The 22,656-nt window shown below is 36.2% G+C and overlaps 1 protein-coding gene and 1 non-coding gene across 2 annotated transcripts in view; both read right to left on the bottom strand.

Moving 5' to 3' along the window:
- The window catches only part of LOC122316305 (F-box protein At2g02240-like), a 74,111-nt gene that overhangs the window by 32,521 nt on the left and 18,934 nt on the right, over positions 1–22,656 (bottom strand). The gene's annotated exons all lie outside the window — the stretch shown is intronic.
- On the bottom strand, positions 4,660–4,766 carry LOC122293601. The gene has a single exon (XR_006237314.1). It is a non-coding gene; the product is annotated as a small nucleolar RNA R71 (small nucleolar RNA).

Below are 22,656 nucleotides of genomic sequence, written 5' to 3'. Positions count from 1 at the left end.
TGAGTGCAATGTGAGGGTATCCTGCTATTTTTGCTTGCATGAGTTATTTCACATAATTTCAAAACATAGTAAATCTGTTTTGAAGGCTGGGAGGTTTAACAGATATTTGTTGCATCATTAGTTTTAATAGTTCAATTTTGTTAGTGAATGTGACTTACTATGTGAATCATAGATTGTGATTTTTGATTGCTTGGGTAATTTCACATAAATAGGTTTTGTGTGCTGAGATGTGTATAGATATTTGTTGCATCATCAGTTTTAGTAAGAAATTACTTTAGTGAGTGCAACTTACTATGTGAAGAGTAGACTGTGAATTTTGATTGTGAATAGTAAGGTAAAAAAATAAAAAATAAACATCCATAAAATTCCATAAAAAAAAAAGATTATTAAAAACGAGATTCAATCTTTGCTTGTATATCAATTGCAAATGACACTTGAATCTGAACCACATTGATCTCCACTAGGTAATGAAGAAAATTAATGTCGTGGTGATGGAGTAGTAATTTTGTAGAGTGTTTTAGGCTGCCCAACACACAATATGCATATTATTTGTAGGGGTTTGACAGTTGAAAGTACTACTAATCAAGATGTGAAATTTGCAATTACAATAAATGGTTATGCATATAAATATTTTCTGACCTGATTTTTATGCCATTGTTGTGTATTAGAATAGGTCAATATTTTTCCAAAATCAAGATGGTTATTTGAATGTGCTACCCAAGACCCCAAAGAATATTAAGTTAAATTTTCCTCAATACGTGGGGTATGTACGTGGGGTATGTACGTGTACATGATTTATAGTATGACTATTGACATGTTGAAATAGCAAATATGGATATTATGTTGAGATCATTGCTAAACTAAGTTATGGAAAAAGTTGAATAAAAGAATCATCTCTAGCTAAGATATTCGACATACTGCTTTCAGTAGGAAAGTAAATTATACATACATTCAATTGCATCAGGAGGTTCTCTATAATTGCATAGTTGATCAAGTTAAATATGTAGCAACACTAAGATATGCAATCTCCTCTATGTGTTTGATATACACGCATTGATATATATAGGCCTATATGTGCTGATATATATCATGTGCAAAACCCAATTCAAGTTTATAAATATATAAACACAGTTGCAAAGCTAGATTCGAGATCAATTTGAAGAGGATATATATGTGCTTGTGTGTGAAAATTAATCCTATATTGTGCAAATCCAATATGAAAAAATAGAGTTGATTAGTTCCAGAGTGTCAAATAATCCATCCCTACCTCTACTTATGATCAATGACTTATGCATGAATACAGTGTCAATCGGGAGGACCATCTCCATAGATTAAAGAAATTTAATTATTAACAAATTTGCTGCATTAATTTGAGAGTTCGAGTTTAAATGATTGGCCTATTTTCATGAGCTCGTAAATTTACACCTAAATTTGATTAGCATATGTGAAAAGCACAATTTTGGGAGAAAAAAAAATCATACAAAAATTTGATACCTAGCGCCGAATACCTCGGGGTGGAAATCGTGTATAATTTTTGCTGCCACGATGAACTGGAACACCGTAGATTGGCTTAAACTGATTTGTCAAATATGAACCAATCTCCAGCGAGGGTATTGCTGTAGTAAAATTGAGGGTGGAACCGAAAGCCCATCAACATGGTAGAGCGCCGTAAGTTGCTCGGCCGATCTGAAATCACCGATCCATTTGGCCAGCAAGAATAGTAGTCCTGATTAATAACATTGGCGGATCTTAAATCGCCGAATGTATTGTTGGATCTGCAACAAACATATGCACGCAGGGAGTGAAGAAATCCTTAGCGACGCTGAAATCGACTTGGATGAGATTCAATATCGGTAGTTACCACCCTTGGCTTTCTTGGCAGGTAGATAGACGGGAAGATAAGCAAATCTTCGGCGGCTTCGTTGCGGTGGAAATCAGAGCAGATGACTTTAGCCACGGTTTTGCCCCTTGTTACAATGATTATCAAGCACCGTAAAAACTATGCATTGTTGTAGTGAGTTTCAATTAGGTTGCGTCCAAGAAACACTACCCACTGTTGTATACACAACAATATATATGGGCTATTTCCTCTAGTATTTTTGTGGCAGTTTCATAATGGAATCAAGAAGTGACTTCAGTGACAAAAAATGCATCATAGGAAACTTGGCACTAGTTTTAAGTAATTGTTACAGATAATTTTGCAGTGAGATAGACAAGGTCATAAAAAGTCATAATCCCATCCATTTACACTCTGCCACAAAATAGTCTGCCGTGAATGTGATAAATTTATTTTTTTGGCACAATTAGAAATTATTGCAATAATGGGGTATAAATACAAACTTTGGAACTCTTAACTTTTCCTCAATCTCTTCCCCCGCCCACCCCCCCACCCCCCACTTTTTTTTTTTGAGAAAAATTTTCCTACCCTTTTCCGTCTCTCCATTTCTCCACTCCCGGGCATAGCTTCTTCTTTGATATTCCCTAAGTCAACACTTCTCCACTCTACCAAGATCTTCAATCTACTCAAGGTAAATTTCCAAAATATATTTGAATTACATCTCGTTCTTCATATAAATCTTGGTATATCTCTAAAACCCAACGTCTCCGTCTTCTCCTTTTGCTATTTTTGTCCTCTCTCTTGTCAACAAGATGTTCTCTATGGATGCACGCCATGGGTCTTGATGAGTGCACGAAAGTGTACTCTGACCATTGCTTTTACGAGTTTAATTATTAGATTATATGTGTTATTTAGGCATTTTGATTATATTTTTCCAATTTAAACTATAATTTCTTAATGCCCAAGTATTGATTCAGTGTTTAACGATTTTATTGCAAGAATGTATTTAAAAATGAGTCAGTTAAAGTCTGGCTAATAAGAAAGAAGAGAAAAATCAACGGAGAACTTCATACATCTAAAGTCAAAGAAATTCGAGACATAAACAAGGAAGGAAAGAGCAATTAATGAAAAATATTCGGAATCCACAATCTTTCTGAGTATTTGTTAGTATTATAGTCATATATTTTACTGCTAATATCCGATTAAGATGATTCAAGATGCGTTGAAAAGCTAACTCAATTGGCTACATTTGTTCCAAATAGCTATTTAATAATTTGGCAATTTACTAAGCAAAACAGGGTCTAAAATGTGCATGTGGAAATTTGGAGTATCACCTACCTGAGTTTGCATGCGATTTTCTTTCCATATTGGGGATAGCTTGTGAAAAAGGAGGAAATTAGAGAGTCAAGAAGCAGAAAAGAAGGATCCCTTCTTGTTTTGGTAGAGAGGATACTAGGATTTGGAAAAACTCATCTTCCAGAGAAAGAATTCTTCTTCTTTCGAATAGGAAGCTAATTCCTTGGTGAGGCTAGGAATGAACTTACTTGAATGATGATGATTTTAATACTATAGATTCATGTAATGAACTTTTTTGTTGATACAATTATTGTTTATCATCTCTTAATAGTCTTCCTTGTATTTGGATAATTTTACAACCAATGCTTTTCATACATTCAGTCATGCCTTATTTATGGGGTTGTAGAGGTGTTTATGATATGGTTGTTGATCTTATTGGTGTGATTCTTTGCTGCAGTTTTGCTATTAAGTATATTGTCATTTTTTAATCTAAGTCTAATAGGATAGTAATCTGTGCTTTCAAAAGAATTGTGGTTTTCAAGAATTATATTTGAACAAATTGGTTATAAAGATATATTTTCCGATTAAAGAGTCTAGTGCTACAATCATTAATTGAGTATCCAATGAATCTGATAAAGATAGAATTATCAAGTTCAAGGGATTTCCAATACTTCATTGTTATTAATTCTAGTCAAACCTTTTCATTATTACGTCTTGACTATTAAGTTTATTTCTTTTTAAAAATGATTTGTCTTACATTTCTACTTTGATTTTTGTTCTCTTAAATTTTTAGTTTTAAGTGTTTCTACCATATCCCTGTGGAATCGACACCCCAATTTATATTACAACTACCGCATTATTCTTTGAACGTAATCAAAGTTTGACGTTGTTGCCAGGGAGACAGTTCAAGAAGCACATTCAATGAATAGGTTTGCTGAATTTGACACACCAAAGGCAGTAAACTTGTTCCTTTATTTTGCTTTCTTTTAATTTTAGATTTAGTTTTTTTTCTTTCTCTTTCAGTGTTTGCATGCATAGATATAGAGACTAGTTAGGTAGATTTGTAAGGAGACCTGAAGTAGACACTAATACTCTATTTGATAATTTGTTTGACACGCCATCTAGTTTTGATACACATTCTATTTTATCATTTCTTCATCTAACATGAATGTTCACAAAGATTAACCTAGGACTATACATGAGTACCTTCATGCTACATGCATAGCAACACCATCATGCATTAAATTTCCACCCAGGATTTCAAACCAGGTATGATACAACTTCTCCCTACTTTTCATGGTTTGGAGAGTGAAAATTCATATGTGCATATTAGGGAGTTTGAAGATGTTGTGGCTACATTTCATGGTCAACCTAGTACTGTAGATGCTGTTTGACTTAAGTTCTTTCCATTCTCACTAAAGGATAAGGCAAAGAATTGGATGTATTCATTTAGACCATGGTCAATTAGGTCATGGCTGAGATGACCTAAATTTTTTTCAATAAATAATTTCCTCATCATATGACTAATGCTTTGAAAAGGCAAATCTTAACTTTTACACAAAAGGATAGTGAGATTTGTATGAAGCATGTGAACATTTTAAAGAGTTACTTAGCTTATGTCCCCATCATGGTTATGAAAGCTAGCATCTAGTTAGCTATTTTTATGAAGGTCTTACTCCTAGAGAGCATCAATTTGCTAAAATCATGTATAATTGTGAGCTTTTATAGAAGGATCCGGATGAGGCAATAGAGTATTTAAATGAACTTACAAAAAAAGCTCACACTTGGATAGGATCAAATGCTTTTGATAGTATCAATCAATCACGCTCCAATTAAACTCATTCTAATGGAGGCATCTATCATCTCAGACAAGAAGAAGGATGAAGGGCCTAACTAGAGAGCTAGAGGCATTGAAGATGAAAGAAACCATGGCAGCTCATATTACTCCCCAAACTGATGCCTCTAAACTTTGTTTTGTTTGTCAGGGAGTAGATCATCTTGCACAAGATTGCCCAACACTTGTTGAGATAAAAGTAGTGTATGAGGAATATTGCAATTCTCTTGGCATGTATAAAAAGCCCTTTTCTCCCTACTCAGATACATACAATCCTAGTTGGAGAAATCACCCAAACTTTAGTTGAAAGTCTGACACTCATAACCCTGCACAACCACAACCATCAAGGAATAACTCTACACCATATCATGCATCCCCCTCTTCTAGAAACCCCTTAGAAGAGACTTTGCATGCTTTTATTGAGAACATGGTAAAACTAATCAAAGGTTTGAGTCTTTGATTACATAGGTTGCTAAGGAAAATAAGGACATAAAGAGTCATGTATCCAAGTTGATGACTTCTTTGAGTGTGAATGAGCGTGGCAAGTTCCCTTTTCAAGCTCAACCCATGCCCCAAGGTTAACATATGGCGCAAGGAAATTTGAAAGAGGTCAATGCTATTGTGACACGAAGTGGTAAGTCCTTATACATCCCAACAACTAATCAACCAGAGGATGTTGAAGAGGAACAAAGCAATGAAAGTACCGAGTTACCCAAGGAAGCTGAGGTAATCAAGAGCCCAGTCAAGGTACCATTTCCTTAAGTTTTAAAATCTGGTATTCAAACTTTGGATTCTAGCAATGAAATCTTGGTAGACCTCAAGTAATTAAAGATCAATTTTCCTCTTTTGCATGTTATTAAACAAGTCCTTACTTATGCAAAAGTTCTTAAAGATTTGTATATAGTTAAAAGGAAGCACCATGTTAAGCAGACAGTATTTCTAACAAAGTAAGTTAGTGCTCTAATTAAGCAGTGAATTCCTCCTAAGTACAAGGACCCTGGTTGTCCAACCATTGCATGTAATATTGAGAATCATGAATTTGGGCAAGCCTTGCTATATTTAGAAGCTAGTGTAAATTTGATGTCTTATTCCATTTATTTACAGTTTGGTTTCGATGAAATTAAACCCATTTTTTTCTGCTTCAATTAGCTGACCGTTCAGTTAAGAAATCAAAAAGAATAATTAAAGATATTTTGATCCAAATTGATAAGTTTTACTATCATGTTGATTTCTTAATCCTTAATACTTGTTTTGTTGTTGACTCTAGTTCTAAAATCCCCTTAATTTTAGGATGACCTTTCCTTACTATTGCTAATGCTCTTATTAATTGCAGGAATGGTCTAATATACCTCTCTTTTGGGAATATGACTCTCGAGATGAATATTTTCTATATTGAAAAGCAGCCAATAGAGGATGACGAGTGCTACCAAACATGCATGACTGACGTACTCATAGACAAGGGACTTCACACAACTCATGATTCTGATCCCCTTGAATATTTTATTGTTAATTTTGAGTTTGATACTATTATTAATTCATTTGATGTTGTTGATATTTGTGCCATTTGTTTTATAAAACTTAGGATTATGGCACACGAGTTTGGCAACCGAAATTTGAGGAATTGCCTAAGAAAAGTGAAAAATAAATTCCTTCAAGTGTGGAGACTCCCAAATTGGAATTGAAACCACCACCGTCAGGTTTAAAGCATTCATTTCTTGGCCAAGGTGACACTTTTTATGTTAGTATTTCTTTGAAATTGAATACAGGTAAGCAAAAAAAACTTTACTTGACCGAGTTGGAGGAGTTAAGCAACGATGCCTATGACAACTCTAGAATCTATAAGGAGAAGATAAAAGCATCCCATGATAGATGTATTGTGAGAAAACAATTTGAGCCTCTCCAGCAGGTCAAATTTTATGATTCTGGGCTGCATCTCCATCCAGGTAAGCTATGGTCTAGGTAGACCGGTCCCTTTATCGTGAAACATGTTTTTGAGAATGGAGTTGTAGAGGTTGAAGATCCAAAGGATAGGCGTGTATTTAAGGCCAATGGAAAACATTTGAAGCCACTTATGTAGCGTTTGATTCCTGTAGAGGAGAACACTCTTCTTGCAAACCCTGTTTATGAGACTTAGTACCATTGCATGCACCTTTGTAGTTAGTTAGCTTATCTATTTTTCTTTATTTTCATTTTTGTTCTATTTTTGTTTCTTTCTTTTTTTCTTTCTTTGTTCTGTTTTTGCTTTTGTTTTAGTAGCAATGAGCTCCTTAAGTTGTTTCAAAATTGCCCTTCACTTCCCAGGTGATACCTTTCTTACTTGATCTCTATGCCCTTGTGTTTCCTATTTTTGCCATTCAGGACAATGTCAACTTTTGGTTCGGGGGTAAAACATAACCAAGTGCATAATTTTCTCAAGGCTAAAGCTTTAACATCTGGATGAGATTTCAATGTATGTCATTTGAGTCTATTCTTCTACCTTAATTAGTTCTTTATTGAGATACTCTCATAATTCTCTAGCAGAAACTAATCCTTCATGGTAAGATGGATGTTAAACACATACAATTAGTGGACATGCTTGAACATTAGTTGCAACTTCCACATGAGTGACTATGAGGGATATTCCTTGAGTGAAGTTCATTGACTTATAGCATGTTCTCCCTTTTAACTTGTTTAATTATTGTGAATGTCATTACATGGTTTGTGGCATGTTGGTTGATTATACTTAGGAGATGATGAATGTCAATTTAGGATGAGCGTTTGAGCCTTGTAAGCTATTCCATGTTTTATCCATTAAAAACCATTTTGAGCCCAACTAAAAACGAAAAATTAGCCTTTCTTTTGTAAACTCATGTTTCTCACATCCCCTCCACATTGGAGTTGAGCCTAAATTATTATCTGTTTCATATCTTTTACCGTTAAAGTATGTGCCAGGGATGTTAAATGTTGATCAAAAAAACAAAAGTATGCCAAGGAAAGGATTGTATTGTGGTGGTTTCTTATTAGTGCTGGCAGGTTCGTTAAAATGGATTCTATGATTGAGAGAGAGAGAGAGAGAGAGAGAGAGAGAGAGAGAGAGAGAGAGAGAGAGAGAGAGAGAGAGAGAGAGAGAGAGAGAGATTCTCTAAAAAAAAGAAGAGAAAAAAAAAGTTGAGGGAGTTGAGCTTAATGTATTATTGTGTGAAGACCTCTTGCATGTATTTATAAGCTCTTGTGAATTCTTCTATCTTCTCTTGTTTTCTTTAACCTGACCCTTAGCCTCATACAACTTTTGATTATTGACCTTTCTGATTCTAAGTGGATTTCTGGTAAGAGTTGTTGAATTCTCAATAATTAACATTTCATTTGTGGAGATCTATGGCTCTTTGTCATTTTGCCTATATACAGTTATACATTCTAGACACTTGAGTGAGTAGCCTTATTCTGTTGGAAAATATTAGAGTGGTTGAGTTCATGCTTTTATTAAGGGTGTGCTCGAAGTTGTATGTGTCTGGGTTGCTGGTAAGATGGCTATGGCTTAGCGCGCACACAAATTTTGAGAGTTGTTTCAATAGACAAACTTTTGTAGCATTACAAATCTCTTATGAATATGTTGCTTGATATGTCTTAGGCTACATTTGGATGTTGAGTTGACTTGAAATGAAAGTTGAAAGTTGAATAAAATATTGTTAGGATATTATTTTTAATATTATTATCATTTTGAGATTTGAAAAAGTTGAATTGTTTATTATATTTTCTCTTAGAATTTGGAAAAGTTGTAATGATTAGATAAGATGAGTTGAGAGAAGTTGAGGAATCAAACTGGACCAGACATTACTACATTGTTTATGTAGAAGTTTTCATTTCAGTTGGGGATATTTTTCTTTATGCTGCCTTGACGCTTGAATTGCTAGAGACTAGCAATAAGTTGGCTAGGGATGTGCTGAGTGCACGAAAGTGTACTCTGAACATTACTTTTACAAGTTTAATTGCTAAATTATATGTGTTATTTAGGCATTTTGATTATGTTTTTCCAATTTAAAATTTGATTTCATATTACCCGAGTTTTGATTCAGTGTCTAATGAATTTGTTGTAGAAATGAATTTAAAAATGATTAAACTGAATTCAGGCTAATAAGAAAAAGAGAACAATCAATGGAGAATTTCATACATTTAAAGTCAAAGAAATTCGAGTCATAAACAAGAAAGAAAAGGGCAATTAATGAAAAATATTCGAAATCCACAGCCTCTCTGAGTATTTGTTAGTATTATGATCATATCTTCCACTATTGGTATCCGATTGAGGCTATTCAAGATGCATTAAAAATCTAACTCAATGGACTACATTTGTTCTAGAAATAGCCATTTTCTAATTCGATCGTTTACTAAGTGATATAGGGCTTGAATCTACACGTGGAAATCTGGAGTATTACCTACCCGAGTTTGCACGCGATTCTCTTTCCATAATGGGGATAGCTTGTGAAAAAGGAGGAAAATAGGGAACCAAGGGCCAGAATAGAATGATCCCTTCTTTTTTTGGTAGAGAGGATGCTAGGGTTTGGAGATTTGATGACCCGCTTTTGCGTGTATTTTCACTGAAGGGTTGTTTTTATTTTAATTAATATATTAGTTTATTTATTTTAATTTATTGCATTTAAAATTGGTTTTTAATTTATTGGATGTTGTGTTTTATTTATTTATTTGTTTTACGGTTTTTTAATCTCTTTCTCGGCGGTTTTATTTTGTTGTCCGGAGTGAGGATTGGACCTCATTTCTTTCCTACATCTCTTTTTCCCTTTTTCCTTTTTCCCTTTTTCTCTTTTCTTTTTCTTCTTCCTTCCTCTCCCATGCGTTCCGTCTCTTTCTCTCTCCTCTCCCACGCCGATTGCAGCTCAGCCCCTCGACCCACCGCCGTCCGGCCGCCGTGCGGCACACCGCCCCCACCGGTCGAAGCCTCTCCCTCCGGCGCACGTCCCCACCAAATCCCAGCCCCATCCGGCCAGCCGTTTGGCCGGAAAAAGCCCTTGAAGCCCCCACGGTTTTTGCCCCGATCCGCCGCCGTCGCTCCACCTCCGGCCACCACTTCATCACCGGTTCCTTGCCGTCCTAACCCACCCATTTCCGGTCCCTAATAGCTACCGGAACAGCTCCCACGAGCTAGCTTTCCATTTTGGGAAATCCGGCCTCCCTCCGCCGTTTTCGCCGCCACCCACGGCCTACCACCACTTCCAATAGCTTCATAATCATCTTTAGACCATTCTCTATCAATCTCAAGCTCTGGTTTGTCCCCGTTCAAAAGTGGGTATTTTACAACCCACGGCCACAGTGAATTTTTACTATTACGTTGCTTTTTCTCCGTCGTTTGCAACGCCGCAAGCTTTCTAAAAATACCGTATAGCGCTGCAAGTATTTTTTTCCAAACCCTATTTTCAGATTTAAATATATATTGCTCATTCAATAACTTTATCTGCTGGTTGGTTGATTCCGGACTGAGTCCGAGGAGTTCGGGGGTCGGATGGATGGAGGATGGAGTTGCTTGTTTTATTGATATATGTTGGTTGATTATTTTGTGCATTGATATAGCATTTACATGGTGCATGCACGTGTGTTTTTATTTAATTGAGAAAGGCCTGTTTATTGGCATAAGTGGACTTACGGGTGCGTGTGTATCACGACCCCAAGCCGGGATGGGGTATTATCTCGGTGAAGCTCCTCTGGTCACTCGGGAGCGAAATAAACTGAGTGATGTCCGCTGGGTTGTCGCTGGGCGATGACGGGAGCGGGGGCTAGGGGATGCTTGGCTACGAATGCGCCGGGCGCAGAACCGGGCATCGCTCTATGCACCGACTCCATGGCCCTTCGCTGGCGAGGGCTAGAGGATGCTTGGTTACGAACGCGCGGGGCGCGGAACTGGGCATCACTCGTTAGGTGTCACATGCGTGGTGGTACTCTGCGGTGTGGCACTGGAGCTAGGGTGTGCGGATGACCCCTAGGGGAGGTTATGGTGCATACGGATAAACTGGATAATAGTTTGAGATGGATATGGGCCAAATGTGACTTTTGGCATGATATTTGGATAGGATATGTTTTTGGACCAAATGAGATTTTTGGCGTGCGTGGAAAAATATGTTTTTATGGGTTTGCGCATTGGCATCACTTCATGCATATTGTTTGAGTTCTATATGCTTTTATCTGGTGGTGTTTGGATTTTACTTACCTGTGGTACTATTTTTGGTTCCGTAGATTTTGGTGCAGGATTCGAGGAGGAGGAGGAGGCTGAGCCCGAGGAGGAGGCTCCACCGGGGTGCTGAAGTTTATGCTTTGTATTTAGTTTAAAACTATATTTGTGTTTTTTGTAATATTTTATTTATGTATGTTTTAAACAGTTTGTATTATGCTAAGAAAAATTTTGGTACTTAGTTATATAACTTTCGTTGCTTTTGCACACACTTGGCACTCGTCGATAGGGTGCTGACCCGGGTTGTCACCATCCGGACGTCTCGATTTCCCTGTATCCGTGCGTGGGGATTTGGGGGCGTCACAGGAGAAACTCATCTTCCAGAAAAAGAATTATTTTTCTTTTGAATGAGAAGTTAGTTCCTTGGTGAGGCTAGGGATGAACTTACTTGAATGATGATGATTTCAATTTTATTGGATTCATGTAATAAATTTTCTTGTTAATATAATTCTTGTTTATCATCTCTTATTAGTCTTCCTTCTATTTGGATAATTTTACACCCAATGCTTTTCATAGATTTAGTCATGCTTTCTCCATGGGATTGTTGTCATGTTTATGATCTAGTTGTCGATCTTATTGGCGTGATTCTCTGCTACATTATTGCTATTAAGTATATTGTTGTCTTTGAATCTAAGTCTAATAGGATAGCAATCCATGCTTTCAAAAGAAGAGTGGTTTTCAAGAATTACATTTGAACAAATTGGTTATAAAGATATATTTTTCAATTAGAGAGTCTGGTACTACAATCTTTAATTGAGTATCCAATGAATTTGATATGGATAGAATTATCAAGTTCAATTAAGGAATTCCTAATACTTCACTGCTATTAATTATGGTCAAATCTTTTCATTATTACATTTTGGCTCTTCATTTCATTTCTTTTCAGAAAGGAATTGTCTTACATTGCTACTTTGATTTATGTTTTCTTAAATTTTTAGTTTCTTTTAGTGTTTATACCATCTTCTTGTGGAATCAACACCCCAATCTATATTGCAACTACCGCATTATTTTTTGGGTGTAATCAGGTCTCCTAATTCCATGTTTTTGGTCCTTCTATCATCAAATTCTCAAACCTTATTAAAACATCCACTTGGCCTTTTTGGTAATCCCAAATGACAAAGTTATTAATCTTTACATTGTCTCCCTTTAGGTATTGGTGATTACGGTGTATTATTTGCTTTTTACAGCTTATATTGTGATTTTTTAGGGAAAAAAATTGTGTTGCTTGTAATAGTTGGTTCAAATTTCCAGGCCAATTTGGTTGGTTGGTGGTTTCTTTCCGTACACTTCTTTATTTGGGCATGGAGTTTTGAGATATTGAGACTATGGGATATTATTAGTTTTTATTGTATTCTAAGTCAAGCATGAGAACTTGGTTCTTGGCATTGTGATTGCTCTAGGATGGTTCTTGGCATGGTGAGAACGAGTTATCTCCTATTACTCAACTCAAAAACGGGTAATTATATAAGAAGTTACCTTTGACTTGGCCCATTACATTCTAGGTCTTGCAAAAATGTTCTGTGGTGTGACAACTTTGGCTACCTTTGTGTTATTGAGTTGCTCTGTCCCAGGTCTAGCTTTACTTTTCTTGCTCACAGTGTTCACATACGATTCTTTATCTTCTATATGCACATCTAAGATTTAGGTATTTCTCAATAAGCCTTATCTACCTAAAAAGGAGAAAAAAATCATTTGATAATATCTTTCATGAGTGTAATTGACAAGGTTGTTAGGCACACCTATGTTCATGGTAGTTGACATTATGGCTACAATAAATAATCACAGTTGGGGTCATTCATTGCTTTGCAGAAAATCCAAGAGGTAGCTACCACATATACCAAGGGCAAGGTTGCAACATATGCTTTTGGTGAATCTCTCTCCCTTTGCTTTTCATATGTAAGTGCAGAGGTTTCGAATGAAATCTTTAGGCAATTTAGGTCTTTGCAACTTGAGTTCATTGTAGTACCGAGGCAACTTAGGTCTTTGCAATTTTGGTCTAGTTTTAAAGTGGGTGGACTATGCCACATTGGAAGTTAATAAAGATGTTAAATCATTATGTTTGTTTTACTGAATTTAAGGAATTGATTGGTACCTTCTTCATCATATTACACTTGGGGTTTCATTCCAAATACATGAATAATATGGTTATTAGAATTGATTTATTTTTATTTCTTATTTTCAAAGGTTTGAGAGGAATCTTTTAGTGAAAGCCTACCACTACTGCAGTTTCTTATTGCTATGTGAAACTTTGTGGTTGCCGTTGTTAGTCAATCACCCATTTGCCACAACATGCTATTGCCCATTGTGGAGTTTTATCTCAGATGCACTTCGAGAGGACAATATGTTGCAGTCTTGGCTTGAGTATTAGTTCTACGGGAAATAAGGGATTGGGGTCGGGGAGGTGTGTTCCATTCCAATTCGGGCTTGGTATGTTTTGGGTTGTTTGGCTTAGGTGTTTTCTTGTATACTTTCAGTGTACTTCGCTACTACTATTGATATATATAATATTTTTACTGATAAAAAAACATGTTGCAATCGGCAAATTGATGTAAATAGTATAGTCATAATATATGTTTATTAGATTTATTTTTTATTTTTTTTTGAAAGGAAGGTATTCATTCATTAGAGCAAATGCTGAATACAAGGAGGATAATCCTCAATAAGAATACATTCTTTTGAGCAAGACAGGCCATACTTAGCCAAGTGATGAGCTAAAACATTGGCTTCCCTAGGGACAAACTGGATTGACCAGCGGCTAGACCTGGTGAGCATGAGCTTGACATCTCGGATGACAACTCCACTAGAGCTCCAACTGTCTTCACTATGTTGGACTGCTTGAACCACTGCTTGGGAATCCCCTTCAAGGATGAAGTCAGTCAGTCCCAGTTCAATACAAAAGGAGGTAGCTCTCTGGGCTGCTACTGCCTCACCCAAGAGTGGATCAGGGACCAGATCCATGGAGGAGCAAAGGGTCGCCACAAACAAGCCCTCTGAGTCCCTAACAGCCACTCCAATACCCAGCTTTGAGTTAACTCTATCAATGGCTGCATCCCAATTGACCTTGAACACATTTGGTGGAGGTGCACTCCACTTGCTGCTGAGTCGACTGGAGGTCTTTGACTGTTTAGGTTCAGCCTCCAACCATGTCCTTATAGAGTACATCTGGTGATCAATCTGCTTAGAGACCTGGGAAGGGGAGTGGAACTGCTGTTCAAATAGCCAAGCATTTCTTCTCTGCCAGATAGCTTTTGCTGTAGTAGCCACTTCACTGATCTCCAATGGAAGAAACTGGGCTAGGATAGGCCCTAGTATTTCCTTGACTGGACCTGCATGAATACTCAGTTTTTGAATTCTTTTAGACCTCATCGACCACACATCTTGAGCTGCACTGCAGGACCATATTGCATGGGAGATTGACTCAGGCTCGAGGGAACATATTGGGCAGAGGGGGGACTCAATCATTTTCCTTGTAAACAAGTTGAGGTTTGTGGCAAGGGACTCGGTTGCTGCTCTCCAGAGAAAGTTTCTTGTAGCTTGAGATGCCTTGATTCCCCACAGCCTGTTCCAAAAGCTTGAAAGTGAGGTTTGGTTTGAGGATTGTCCCATTCTATTCTCTCTAATTGAGCCTTGTAGGTGATAGGCACTCCTCACAGTAAATTTACCATTGGCTGAGCATCTCCAGGTCAACAGGTCACTACTTCTGCAAGGACTAATGGGGATTTTGCTAATGAGAGCTGCCTCAGACTTCGAGAAGATTGCATTAATAAGAGGAAGATCCCACTGCATAGAGTCGGGGCTAATAAGTTCAGAGACCACAGCTTCTGCTCCCAGGATGTTGACTGGTGACTGCACCTGATAGGACGAGGGAAATGGAATCCATTTGTCCTTCCAAACCTTAATCTTGCTACCATCTCCAACTTTCCAAAAAAGACCTTCTTCAAGAACTGGTCTAGCAGAAATGAAGCTTTTCCATAGATAGGAGTCACTGGGTCTACACTTTGCTGATAGGAAATCTGAGTTAGGAAAATATTTAGCTTTGAGGACCTGAGCAGCAACGGATAAGGGACTTTGGATCACCCTCCAACCCTGTTTAGCTAGGAGTGCTAAGTTGAAGAATTCAAAATCCCTGAATCCTAGACCTCCACATTGTTTGGATTTCCCCAGTGTTTGCCAGTTCAACCAGTGAGTTTTGGATCTATTACCCTTTCTGCCCCACCAGAAGGATTGTAAAAGCTGGTTAACCTTCATAAGGATGGTTTTTGGGAATTTGAAAATACCCATACTATAGGAAGGGATGGACTGCAAGACTGCTTTTAATAAAGTTTCTTTCCCAGCCTGAGACAGTACATTGATTTTCCAATTGGCCATTTTTGCTTTGATTCTGTCCAGTACTGAGTTGAAAGCTTTGACTTTACTTCTTCCCACATAAGATGGCAGGCCCAGATATTTCTCAAAGGTGCCTGAAGCTTTAATCCCTGCAAGCTGCAAGATGGCACGTTGGGTTTCTACCTTGGTGTTACTGCTGAAGAGGATAGATGATTTATCAAGATTAAGTCTCTGTCCCGATGCTTGTTCATAGTTGCTTAGGACTTGTTGCACTATACTCCATTCTGTTGGATTGGATTTGCAAAAGACTAAGCTGTCATCTGCAAAGAAGAGATGGTTTACATGGATAGCCCCTCGAGCAGCTGGGATCCCTGATATTAGACTCTGCATTTCAGCTTGGTTGAGGCTATGACTAAGGAATTCAGAGCAAATAATGAACAAGTAGGGGGATAGGGGATCCCCCTGTCTGATTCCTCTAGAAGGGGAGAAGAAAGCTTGGGGAGCACCATTGACTAGAAGGGAATAGCTAACAGTGGTAACACACTGCATTACCAAGTCCACCCATATGCTATCAAACCCCATTTTAAGCATCACTTTATGCAGAAACTCCCACTCGACTCGATCATAGGCTTTGCTCATATCAAGCTTTAAAGCCATGTAGCCATTATGCTTTCCTTTCAATCTGTTTTGCATAGAGTGCAATAGCTCATAGGCAACAATCACATTGTCTGAAATCAGCCTGCCAGGGACAAATGCACTCTGAGTGGGGGAGATGAGCCTAGGCAGTATGAGTTTGAGTCGATTGGCTATCACTTTAGAAATGATTTTATAGAAAACGTTGCAGAGACTAATTGGTCTGAAATCTGTTACCATCTGAGGACACTTCTTCTTCGGAATCAGAGAAATGAAAGTTTAGATTTATTTAAACTTTGTATATCCAGTTTAAATAAATTAATCTGCCTTTTTATTTATTTATTTATTTTGCCTTGTTTTGGGACCATTTGTTGTGGATTTTAAATCATAACAATTGGTTTTATTTTTTATTTTTTGAAAAAATTAATTTGTAGTGAAATAGGTTTTCTGCAATACATGTTAGTTGCAGCCAAGTTCGTGGCAAATCAGTAGTATTTTCCTGATAAATATAGTCCACTGCAAATGGTAGAGGGTCTTTGCCACGATTCTTGATCACACTGGAGGCACCAAAATTTGACTTCTTGCAACCAAAATTTTATTTTTAGGAGATTTTTTTGTAATCTAAGATGTCTTTTTTCATTTTGTTCACTTGCAGCACAAAATGGTCGTGGAAGGCTTTCAGCAGCGATTGTCCTAATGTTTGCCGCAAGTTGTAATCGCAGCAAAAGTCCCACGCGTGGGCAACACTGACCAATATCAGCAATGCGCATGGCTCCCAACCCGTTATGACCCAGAGTCATGAGCAGGAGGAATTATAGTCCAGTCCAGAAAAAACATCATGGAATCACAATCATCAAATTTTTATTTTTTTCTTGACGAAAATGACAATTTTCCCAACAAAAAGCTGTCTAGAAAAAGTATATTGGTTGTAGTGTGCGTGTACATGGTGTTTGGGTAAACAATTCGGTCAAAGTCCAGCCATGTATATATATAGCAGTGAGGTCAACAACCTAGCTATAAAGGCAAGCTTTACAAATTATTAAATTAAATTGTATACATGCTAAATCATTTAATCAAAAGGCCATGACTCAATTGATCTGTTTGTATCAATTTGCATGGAATTATGTGTTGGTGCTCGATCGGAAAAAAAAGAAAAGGAAAAGAAAAAAACAAATCATCAAGAGTGATTAATGTTAGGGAAAAATTTCCCTGAGAAGTTCGGCCCAGCCCAGGCAGGGATGGCACCCGGCCCAAGGCCAGACCTAAGCTTGTTTATCTCCAGGCCACATAACTGTAGGTACCCCAGCTCAAGGGCACATGGGTCAAGCCGACAGGCCGGGTAGGCCATGATCCAAAGGGCAGTCAGCACCTTATCCACAAGGAAGAAGCAGCGCGCCACTTCAATGGGATAGCAAGATCTGATGCCCTTCTCAAGCCAAGTCACATTAATTGGGCTCTAACAGAGGCCACTCAAGGGGGCAAGGCATGGAGCTACCCTGGAGACATGTATAAGTATCCCCTTGAGTGCCATAGAAAGGTAATCTGAACAATACTCCCTATCTTCTGAGAGTTTTCCTTTAGACTAAACTAACTTAAGCATCGGAGGCTCCATCCAACGACCCACCGAGTTGCTAAAGCTAGGAGTGATTTTGTGTGCAATTAAAAGAAGACTCGAGCTCCCAAGTAGTCTGGCCCAAAGGCGTACAAAATATATATTAATCCCTACTTCTGACATTTCAAGTTCCCAACCACCCAGTCATCACTTCAGAAACTCACTCCAGAGTTGTCTCCCATTAGTTTCCAAAAGGGTTGCCACCATGGTTTCTCCAAAATTGGCTTCATACAAAAACATTGTTTGGAAAACCCTTAGTCAACAGCTTGTGAATATTGATGTTGTGAAATAGAATGGGTCATGAATTTGTCAAACTTAGCTTGTTTATGCAATTGTTTCCAGCACATTTGACTTTAATTCCTCAAGTTGTGCTTTGTAATACTTGGCATCTTCTGAGGCCCCCCTAACATCAATACCACAATACGATCTTCTACTTGACTCGGGCATCTCCATCTCTGCCAACCCTTTGGTATATCTCAGCCTATGCCCAATAACTTAAAAATTAGTGTTGCTACCTCTCGAGTTTGATTTTTAGGGTCTATTGCATTTAGCATTTCCACCATTTTATTCTTCAACAACAATGCACAAAAGTTTCATTAATCATGAAGAAGATGATAACCAATATAAAAGATAAGCATAACTATGTAGAATTTATAAAAACCACACAACTGCCCAATGTTATTGTTACTCACATAAAGAGTTTCAGTAATGTTCATTACAAATTTATTCTTCTCTTTTGACCAACTAGACTCCCTAAAGAAATCAACTAGGTTGTGCACACTCTCACATTGCAACATGCAAAGCAAATGTTAGACATGTCAACTAGGTGAAAGCTTATACACTAGTACAGAAACATCAAAGCCATTTCTCTATGGGATCAATTAAACCATTTGTTACCTTTTCTTCTAATTGTCTTGCAAAATATTTCCTTCCAGTCGTATTGTGATGCACCCAGATTTCACTTGGGATTGCACGGACATCTGAAGCATCGAGACATGCAACACAAGGTTGCTTCTCTCGTTCATGACATATAAAATGCAATATTCCTAACATGTATCTAATATTATGCAATATTCGCAGCGGATAAATTTTTTTTCTTTAGAAATACTATGCACCAAATTAAAAATATCCTAAATATTTAAAACATACATCATACATAAAGACCCATTGAATAACTAAGATCACAACACTAGTCCAACATGGTTATGATCCAAAAGAGTACTGGAGATGGAACTCCATAGTATAAGTAGTAATTTAAGTTAACTACTATATTGAGGTTTACATCGCACCGTCTCTCAGTCGACTATATCCAGTTGGTCAGTTCTCAATTTTCCTTCAAGTCCTGCAACAAAATCTACCATTCGTGTGGAATGGTAGTTGAGACTACCACAATTAGATTTGATTACAAATCTCAGCAAGTTAACAGGAAACTCTCACATAGGTTAATGATGCATGCATGGCAGTAAAAGGATGAATGCATAATTAAAGTCGTAAGTAAGCGTAGCATAATTTGACATATAGTATAGCATAATTGACATAACCTAAATTGAAACATGACTGAACTTGACTTGACATGATATGAACTTGAACTTAAAACATAGCATGAATTATTAACATAATATGAACGTGAACTTGAAACATGACATGGACTTGAAACAAAGCATGAACGTGAACATACATAACATAAACATAAACTTGATACTAGCATAAACATGAACTTGAGACATACTGTGAATGTGAACATAACATAATATGAACATAACATGTATATGAACATAACATGACATGAACGTGAACTTGAACATAACATAAATGTGAACCTAGCATGATATAAACATGAACTTGAAACTTAATGTGAATGTGAACATAACATAACATGAATGTGATCTAAAACTTAACTTAACATAAACTTGATATGAAACTTGACTTAACATGCACTTGATGTGAAACTTGACTTAACATAAACTTGAAATCTTGCCTCTTTAACTGCTTAAACTCAACTGCTTGACATGAACTTGGACTTGAATTTTGAAAATCAAAATGATTCCACCAATCGTTTCGTCAGGAATAGTGAACAATCAGAATGATTTCGCCCAACATATTCCATTAGAGATACTCAAATAATCAGAATTATTCCATCATAAGTATATTAAATCACATACCTTAGCAATCAGAATGATTATACTAAGAGTACCTAGTAATATTCTGACAATCAGAATTATCACATCACGAGTATTTTAAATCACGTACCCTAACAATCAAAATGATTACACCAGGAGTACCTAGTAATACTCTGACAATCAGAATGATCACATCACGAGTATTTTAAAATCACGTACCCTAGTAATCAGAATGATTACACTAAGAGCACCTTATAATACTCTGACAATTAGAATGATTATATCACGAGTATTTTAAATCATGTACCCTAGCAATCAGAATGATTACATCACGAGTATTTTAAATAAGATACCCTAACAATTAGAATGATTACGCCAAGAGTATCTGTATAAATGAACTTGAATTGCATTTTGACAATCAAAATGATTTTGCCAAAAGTACCTCATGTTAATTACAAATGGAAATGCTTAGACAATCATAATGATTACATCGCGAGTATCCTAGACATAACTGATTTGAACGTAACTTGAAAGACATGATATACTTGAGATGGAAACATTTCGTAATATGACCTAACAGGTAACAGATATCATACTTAACATGACATACTTGCAACAATGAATATTATATAATATGACATATATGTAACATATGGCATACTTATAACATATAGCAATCTATGATAGAATAGATTGTGTAACTGATAAATATTCACAATAGAATAAATCATGCATAACAGATAAACATGTAATGATGTGGCATGGCATGACATATATGGTAACATATATATAAACTGTAGTTCCATTACCCATCACACATACTGTTGAACCCAAGATTTCAAGATTCGTGTAATTATATATCTACACATGGTATTTGATGATAACAAATAAATTCAAAAAATAAAGGATTCTCAAGCTCAAGTTGTCTACACAATGGAGTCAAGCACATTAAGGAACTAAGAATGAGCAAGAAGGGAACAACTTCACATTAAATCTCTTAAAGCTCATAGAGTAATGTTGTAAATCTCTTAAAAATTCAAAATTAGGATTAAGATTTAAAATTAATCTTTTACCATAAAGCATTAAAATACATTTTCCATATGTGTATGAATATTTTGAAAATTAAATTTGAAAATTTTGAAAGATGATTAATTGTCATCTTTCACATGTGCATAACATGATTAAAGGTTTGAATTTTGAAAATATTAAAGATGATTGATTGTCATCTTTCACATGTGCATGCTTTATTTGAATATTTTTAAAAGTGATTGATGCTCTTTTTGACTTATACAAAAGGTAGATGATTTTGTTTGAAAAATTTGTAAAGTAAAATATATTCTTTTTGTTATATGCGAAAAGTAAAAACATTAGGTTTGGAATTTTTGAAAAGTGAATGATGTTGTCTTTGACATGTGAATCTTTTTAAATTTGAATATGAAGTCTCATATGCCTATAATAGATCATTTGAGAGTTTCAAATTTACAACACCAAGAGCATACAACATTCATTCAAAATTTTCATTCTATCTTCTCTAAGCATTGAGCCTTAACCCTTGTTCATTTTGAGAGAGACATAGTTTGCGCCGTACTGTTTTTATTTCACTCATTGAGAAGTGTTCTCTGATAACCTACCCACTATCAACTCTTGTATCAGTAAGAGGGTGTATATAACCCTTGTGCATGTAGAAAGTGTTCTACACAGAAAATAGTTGAATCACCACGTGTAAGGTGATTGCAAGTGTAGAGGGTATTTTACATGGATCCTTTGTAGCAGTATTGTTCAAATGTGTAATAGGTTTCTATCTCCACCTAAAGGAGGTTGAATAGTAAATTTGGGGATCCTTAAGGGGTAGCTTGAGTATAGGACGTAGGCAGTGGGGCCGAACCTCATTAACATACTGAGTTTGCTTCTCTCTCACCCTTACTCTTTATATTTATTGGTGCTTCGTATTTTATTTTTCTTTTATATTGTGTATTTGATTGATAATTGTTAATTTTTTAAATATAACTCAATTCACCCCTCTCTTGTGTTAGTCATCTAGGTAACACATAAATATTAGACTGATAATAAGTTAAGAGCTAACTTACCTCAATCATAGCATTTTACGAGAATAAAATATGAAACACGAGGAACTGAAAATAGTGATTCTAAAAAAATTAAAAATTTAATTACTAACAATTAGAAGCACGAAAACAAACTAACTTAGAGTAAAATTACTATTTTACCCTCTACATGTGAAAAAATGACCATTTTACCCCTAACTTAAGAATTTCAAATCCTAATTCAAGAAATTTTTAAAATTTACATTTCTCATATAAATTTTGTCCTAACCTAAAATTTCAACTCAGAAAAATTTAAAACAAATCACAACTATGGAAAACACACTATGGCCGAAACATCCATAAGCCATTTATCTTGATTTTTATTGCAATTTCATCCAACTTCAAAACTCATGCTTAAACCAAAATTTTGCAATAAAGATCTTCCTATCGTAAGTTTAAAATCATACTTAAGACATCCATTTAGAAATAGCTAATAATTAACACTAAGCTTTTTGTAAAAAGATCCAAACCCTTGAATCACAAGCTTTGACCCTAAATCAAAACATCTCCAAGAATTCCAAAAAATCAAATCTTACTTCTAACATATTCATAACATCATCCTAAGATCAACCATGCTTTAAATAATCAAACTAAATTCACCAAAATCACAAAATAATACTTGGAGTTTTTGGTTTTACACTTAGTCCAGAAACAGAAACTTTTTTCTTAACTAGTTTTGATC

Source organism: Carya illinoinensis, chromosome 1, assembly GCF_018687715.1.
Source record: "Carya illinoinensis cultivar Pawnee chromosome 1, C.illinoinensisPawnee_v1, whole genome shotgun sequence".
NCBI lineage: Eukaryota > Viridiplantae > Streptophyta > Magnoliopsida > Fagales > Juglandaceae > Carya > Carya illinoinensis.
The sequence above is the reverse complement of the archived record's forward strand: the minus strand, read 5'-3'. Positions and strand labels throughout refer to the sequence as shown.